Source organism: Garra rufa, chromosome 24, assembly GCF_049309525.1.
Source record: "Garra rufa chromosome 24, GarRuf1.0, whole genome shotgun sequence".
NCBI classification, from domain to species: domain Eukaryota; kingdom Metazoa; phylum Chordata; class Actinopteri; order Cypriniformes; family Cyprinidae; genus Garra; species Garra rufa.
Genome location: NC_133384.1, coordinates 27,035,136 through 27,042,456, shown reverse-complemented (window position 1 = coordinate 27,042,456; position 7,321 = coordinate 27,035,136). Strand labels below are relative to the sequence as shown.

The 7,321-nt window shown below is 35.4% G+C and overlaps 1 long non-coding RNA gene across 1 annotated transcript; it reads right to left on the bottom strand.

The window, feature by feature from the left end:
* Positions 1 to 3,883: 3,883 nt before the first annotated feature.
* LOC141300953 (uncharacterized) lies at positions 3,884 to 6,217 on the bottom strand. Its single transcript, XR_012342070.1, has 3 exons — positions 5,472 to 6,217; positions 5,226 to 5,340; positions 3,884 to 5,032 (listed from the first exon to the last, which is right to left on the bottom strand). It is a non-coding gene; the product is annotated as an uncharacterized lncRNA (long non-coding RNA).
* Positions 6,218 to 7,321: the final 1,104 nt, after the last annotated feature.

The window sequence follows — 7,321 nt, the reverse complement described above, 5'->3', positions numbered from 1 at the left end:
GAAACAAAAGCATTTTTAACACAGACATTCAATTTGATAAAATGTAATAAAATTAATAGATTAATTAATGAATCTATTTATTTGAATTAAAGTGAATAGTATAAAGTTAGTATTTAGTAAATATGGAGTTTTCTTTTTACAAATACATAAAGTGTCTTACTTTGGCAGGTGACTTGACCGAGAAACATTATAGCCAGGCACTGCAGAAGAGTTATCGACACACAGCTCATCTTCTCTCTTCTGAATCTGATGCGCATCAATTAGCCTCACCGCAACTTGTACTTTTATGAACATTCACAAACAGGAAAATCAACAGAACTTCCTTCCACAGATGTGACCTTTGCAAAACCTTCCTCTAAATTACGTAAAGAAAAATTCTAGAAACCAAAATTAAAGATATAAAATCAAAATGACCCTGTATGAGTTTTTGTTTTCTTTATTTAAGACATAAAATATAGTTACACAATATCACACAAGCAAGGGTGCTGTCTTTACCCAGAATATTAGCATGACTGCAAGTGTTACATCAATTTTGTACAACTTTCTAATAAACAAGAAGTTGATATTAAGTGGCTTGCAGAGTTTTTTTGTTAAAAAAGTATGAAGGACCACCAACCAGCGTCATTTTATTTTATTTTATATTTTATTTCAAATCAGGGAATTGCCAGTAAATCCATTACTTAAAACACAAATTTCAAGATCAAATCTAAAACTAATTCACATCTAATCACAAAGCTAAATTTTTATTGACCAAACGCACACACAATAAACACATTAAAAAAAATAAAGCATTATATGTACTGTAGGTACAGCAGAAGGGTTCTCTCTGAGAGCTCATCTTCTCTCAAGTGAGTCTCATGCGCATTCATTTGGCTCACCACAACTTGTACTTTTATGAATACTTACAAGCAGGAAAATTAACATCAGAACTTCCTCCCACAGAGATGCCACCTTACTCGCAAAAACTTTCTGCAAGTTAGACTAAGAAACATTCTAGAGACCTGCCAGTAAACAACAAATGAACATTCCTGAACCTTGTATCATGTGAATGCCTGGGGGTTAGATTGATTTTTAGATATACTCACTCTGCTGGAAAAAAACTGCATATGCTGGTTATGTATGTTTTAAAGCAGGGCAGCTGGTCCTAAACAGGAGTTGCTTAGGACCAGCACATGATCAGTTTAAACCAGCTCATAAGGATCAACTTAAACCAGCTCAAACCAGTTACTGTAGCAAGCTCTAAAACATACCTAACCAGAAGGGGCCTCCGCTTGAAAAGAGCCCCATCCCCACCATCATGCCACTGATGCACACACACACCAGGGTCATTCATGTGTTTGTTACTTTGACATGACCTACATAAAGATTGTTGCAAACCACGTACATCCTTTCATGCCAAAGTTATTCCCTGATGACAGTGGCCTCTTTCAGCAAGATGATGCACTCCACCACACAACAGAAACAGTTCTGAACTGGTTTGAGGAAAATGACAAAGCTCAAGGTGTTGACGTAGACTCCAAATGTCAATCTGAGCCTTAACACATCTGACCAACACATCTGATCTACGGAGGCCATTCACAACTACCAAGACTTGCAAGAAACTGCTGCAAATGTATTGATGGTAGATACCACCAGGGCTTTATTTGTGCCAGATCCAGCTGTGTATAGATAATATGTGGTACAATTACAAAACAATTTAAATCCAAATCCACTTTTATTTATTTGTTGAACACCTGTGTAATAACTATTACAGGTGACCCTTCGCAAAGACCCACTCCTCTTCGTTACCATTGTCTGACAGGCCACGACACTCTCGTGCAGCAAAAAAAAAAAAAACATCGCGGAGCAAAGAGGAAACTGACAACGTGCCAACAGAGGAGATAAAGCATGTTTTTTTAGGTCTCAGCAATTTTGTCATTTTTAAAGAAATTCAAACAATAACCATTATCATGGAACATGCTCTTTAATGGGTTGTGACAGATGTAGAGCCCCAGCTCAAGCTGTCATGTGAATCGTTCATCTCTTTCTCTTTACTAGTTATAGAATGAAATAAACATGAATGAACATCAAAAGGAATCTTGTTTAAACTGCGGAAAGATGCCAATAAACACAATTCCACTGAATACAGTTCAAGTCCACCGACCTTAATCTACTACTGTCTGGTTTGTTTGTCAGACAAAAATGGCATATTATGATAGGTCAGATCACCTGTCAATCAAACTCCTTTTTTGATTCTTCATTTTTGGGTGAACTGTTCCATTAAACGATCAAAATATTTTCTATAGACCTTTTTCCAGAGTAAATGACGAGTGCCGCCATTATGAATTCTAATGTCAGATTGGATGATCTTCTGTTCCGGTCTCCATAGGAACCCATGCAAATAGCGTCCATACTGTATGTTTTTAATGTAGCTAACTTCGCCAGCTTCGTGTCATTTACACACTCATTAAACTTTGAGGAGTAAGGCACTGACAAATGACCATCATTGCGACATTGCAAAGTGACGGCGCTATAGAGCTTTTTTGTGCTTTTTAAAACATTTTAATAGGTTTAACATTGGATTAATGGCTCAGAATATACGCTACTTTGACTAGAAACACTGGAGACCGGAAATGCAAAGCATTCTTCAGGTTAAGAGTCAGGCGTGTTCAGGAAAAATGTCTATAAAAATATATTTATATTTTCTAACAGACTGTCTGAATGGTTACTGTAAGTTAGTAATACATTTTTATAGTGCTTATCTTGACACTCAAACTGCTTTACATATTTACAGGGTTACATTTTCACAAGCATCCACCTGGATGATGGCAAAATAGAGACAAGAATGCCCACCACACACCAGCTTAATAGTGGAAAGAAGACAATCCATAGTTAAAATATGGAGATAATTAGGAGGCCATGATATTGGACAGAGGCCACAATGCCAGGGTTACACCTCAACCCTTTTCAAAGAACATCTTGCATTATTTTTATGGCCAGAGAGTCAGAACATAAGTTTAACAATATATCTTTTCATCAATTCATTCTTTAGTCACTATACTAGGATGCTAGGACCTACACAGACCACAGCATGAGCACCACCTGCTGGCATCACTTGTACCCCTTACAGAATAAACCTAGTTTTCCCAGGAGGTCTCCCACCCAGGAACTAACCTGGTTCAACCCTGCGTAGCAAAGCAAAGTGAGAGTTGCAAAGTGCTAGCTACTAGCAGCGGCGTTGTTATGATGTTGCATAGGCTGCTACGTTATGCAACCATCATCCCAGACCACAAAACCTGACCTAGCTTTCATTTACCTCACTGACTTTTGCTCTTGTTTTAAATTAGAAATCCAGACAAGGCCCGCTCATGTTATCTGACAGACACGTACATCTCTGTTGATCAATGTGATAAACTGATTGCCATAATGTAAATGCACTAGTCAGCAGGCTCAACAAATATGAAATGCAACTAGTTTCTCGTTCTTAACGGAAAACACATTGCCCACCAATGTATTCTTTAAGCACCCACATTTTCTCACAAAACCCACCTCCTCTCAGCCCAACAAGCGTGCATGGAATTTAATGCACTATGCAAAGGGTCAGGGGTGTTAGTGTACACAACTACATTTCTTCACTTTGTCGAACCGTTTTTCATATGCTAATACAATATTGAAAAAAATATATATTTTAATGTATGTAAAGATATTGTACATGAGTCAGATTGCTATCATTTAAGTGACGTATTTGTACAGTGAAATGGGGGAAAACCCACACAACTGTGTGGATTTGAGTCTCTAAACCCACACAAGGGTTAACTCTATGTGTGAACACTTTACTATGATCTACCCACTGACACGCTCACAATCATTATTCACGCACACAAAGGACAAAATGACTTCTGAATGAGCATTTTAACATAGTGCAGTTTATTTATTCATTTACTTTTTTGATCTACAAGGTTATTGTGAGCAAACACACTAGTGAAACAAAGTTTCTGCTAACATTTTTACTGGCTATTAACCACTTAGAGAACAAAACACTCAATTGAGCAGAAGGATTATTATAGTTAACTAAAACCATAAAACAATTTTAGTTTGTCAGCCAAGGCAACATTTCTCAATTGTGACCCTGGGCTACAAAACCAGTCATAAGTATAAATAAATAAACTAAATAAGCTTTTTATTGATGTATGGTTTGTTAGGATAGGACAATATTTGGCCGAGATACAACTATTTGAAAATCTGGAATCTGAGAGTGCAAAAAAAAAAAATCTAAATACAGAGAAAATCTCCTTTAAAGTTGTCCAAAGAAGTTCTTAGCAATGCATATTACTATTCAAAAACTAAGTTTTGATATATTTACGGTAGGAATTTTACAAAATATCTTCATGGAACATGATCTTTACTTAATATCCTAAAGATTTTTGGCATAAAAAGGAAAATCTATAATTTTGACCAATACAATATATTGTTGCCTATTGCTACAAATATATTGGTGCTACTTAAGACTGCTTTTGTGGTCCAGGGTCACAATTTTAGTTCATCTTGATGAGCTAAAATAACTAAATGAAAACTGAAATAAAAATGTATGAAAACTACACAGACATATTTAAAATAATACTAATAATATTGACACAATCACACAAGAAAATATAAAACAGAAAATATAAAAATAAATTAAATGTATTTTTATATAATACAAATAACACAAATTTAAAATCTAAATAAAATTGATAATAGTATCGTAATGATACAACAAAAGTCCTGTTCTGCAATGTATTTTATGCAGTCATTTTTAATTACCAGGTGTAAATAAAATAAAATCCAACACAAAAATTAAAGACACATGCTAACAAATTTGCAAAGTTCAGGTAAAGCAGTCGTAGTTTATCCCGTTGTATTCCGGTTTGATGTGTTGTTCAGCGTTGATGTTGATGCAGAGTTTATGGGACGAGCTGTTGTTTCATTTGCCACCTTCTTGTTGTCCAAATATTGCTTGGCCAAAGGGTGTTTTGGATCGGCGCAAATGAAACGACCTTTGACTGTTTTAAATCTGTAAGTACATAACAGTAACAATTTAGTATGAAAATACAAAAAAATATGTAAATGTACATTAATTATTCCGTTTAAACTGTACACAAGTACTAAAATAAAGCCTAGACCAAAAAGTAGTATTCTGAAATATTAGCTAAGATTCATAATGAAATATATTGTTTAATACTTAAGACATATCATAAAGAACTCACAGAATGGCATCAATATGGCAGACACCTGCTGTTTGTATCATGTAACTTTCAATATTTTGCTTGGGAGGAACCCGATTTGATGTCTTGAGACAAAGGCATTTTGCCCGGCCACTTACTAGAAACACCAAAAGGAAACGAAAGCATTTTTAACACAGGCATTCATGTTGACAACACAATTTAAGTCAAAATAACATCATATATTTGAATGAATATTTGAATTAATAGCAAGTACGTAAAGTTTCTTACTTTGGCAGGTGACCTGAGCGAGCATCACTGTAGTCAGGCACAGTAGAAGGGTTACAGAAGCACACCTCATCTTCGCTTGTGAGTCTGATGCGTATTATCTCGGCTCACCACAACTCTCTCTTTTATGAACACTCACAGGGGGGAAAATGAGCATCAGAACTTCCTCCCACAGAGTTGTCATAGTTGTCACCTGTCCGCTTGGAAACAAAAGACAAAAGACCCCCTCATCACCTCTCGACCACTGTGTGCATACAGGAACATTCACAGCTCTCTAAAATTTAGTGGTCTTATGCTCATGAGAGTGCGGTTACTGCTAATGTAGGTGTGTCGTAGAGTGGAAAGTACCAAGATGTTCACATTATAAAGAATAAAATAAATAATTAATGAACTTTGCAAAATGATAGATTGACTACCTATTACATCAGCGACTACAGCGTTTGATTCGTGTAAATCTGTTTGAGTTTCACTGAACGGTTATGCTTTTGGTAATACTGTATATAATAAACAAACTGTTAAATTCTTTGTTATTTTTATTTACATATGTGTTTTTATTTATGTATTTAATGTATTTTATACATACATTAAATAAAATACACATTGTAAACACTGTGCAACTGCTCTTCATGAGTTCTTTCTAACTTGGTAATATTGATAGTTAGTGTTGGTTTCCTGCAGTCTGCTTGTGTGGTTAGTGTTTAGATGGGGTTGCTGTGACAAAGTCTCTGTGGTCATTCACCGAACTTGGGGGGAAATACGCATTAAGCATATGTACAGCCTTTTTCCAAGTACAGAGGCCAAATTTCTAATAATCAAACCGATTAAGTCATAGGTGAGTGTTTTATTTGGAAAAATTAATGTGACGTTGAATTTTCCTTATAGAAATTAAAAAAAAAAAAAACTAAACATAATTTTTTATATTGTTTATTTATAATCTTTTTCAATGACCAAATAATTGAAATTGTAATGTTTAGGTTTGAAGGCCGAAATAGTGTCAAAATATATCAGATTAAATTTTGGATGTAATTTTATTTTACAGTGTGTCTGTTACATGTTACATATACTTACTATAGTAATACCAGTAAAATATGCTCCTAACCCTAAAGGAAGTAAATGTTTTAAGTGATATTACTCAGAACTTAAATTATACTCAGTCAAGGACACCTTAAAATAAAGTGTAACCACATACTGTATAATATTTCGACTCGTTCGCAGAGAGCACAGCTGGTGAGAAAAGTAAGCGGGCATCTTTTCGTGCATCTATAGATGTGTCTGATATACTAGGGAAAGTCATTGTGGTGTACTGCAACATCATATGACCTTTTGCATGTTCTATGTAAAGATCCGATGAGGCTTGGCAGGCACTGCAAGTGGCCCACAAAACCTTTCCTTCCACACGAAACCTTCATTTGTCTCCAAGATGTATTCATCTATAGAGACACTGCAATAAACAAACAAACACAGAATCAGCAACAACTGAAACAAATAATGGCACACTTTTGCTAAATGCAAGCATATGCCATGTGATTTCTGTGGGTCTCGATCGATTGATTGACTGACTGATAGGCTAACTTTTTCTCATATCTGACAGGAAATTTCTTTGCAGCAACACCAAGCATAGAGTAGACTATGTGCACTTTGACAAGCAATATAAAAGATACCTACAATATGCAAAAGGGCAAACTACACATAGTTGGGTGGATTATACAATGCAAGATGTTTCATTGTATATACAAGAAACATCCAGACATGATACTTTTTTAAACCTTTAATCTTGATGCCTGAGCTATATACAGTATTTCACAAATGTTGGACCCTCACCTTTCAGCAACCATTTTAATATCTTCTCAAGG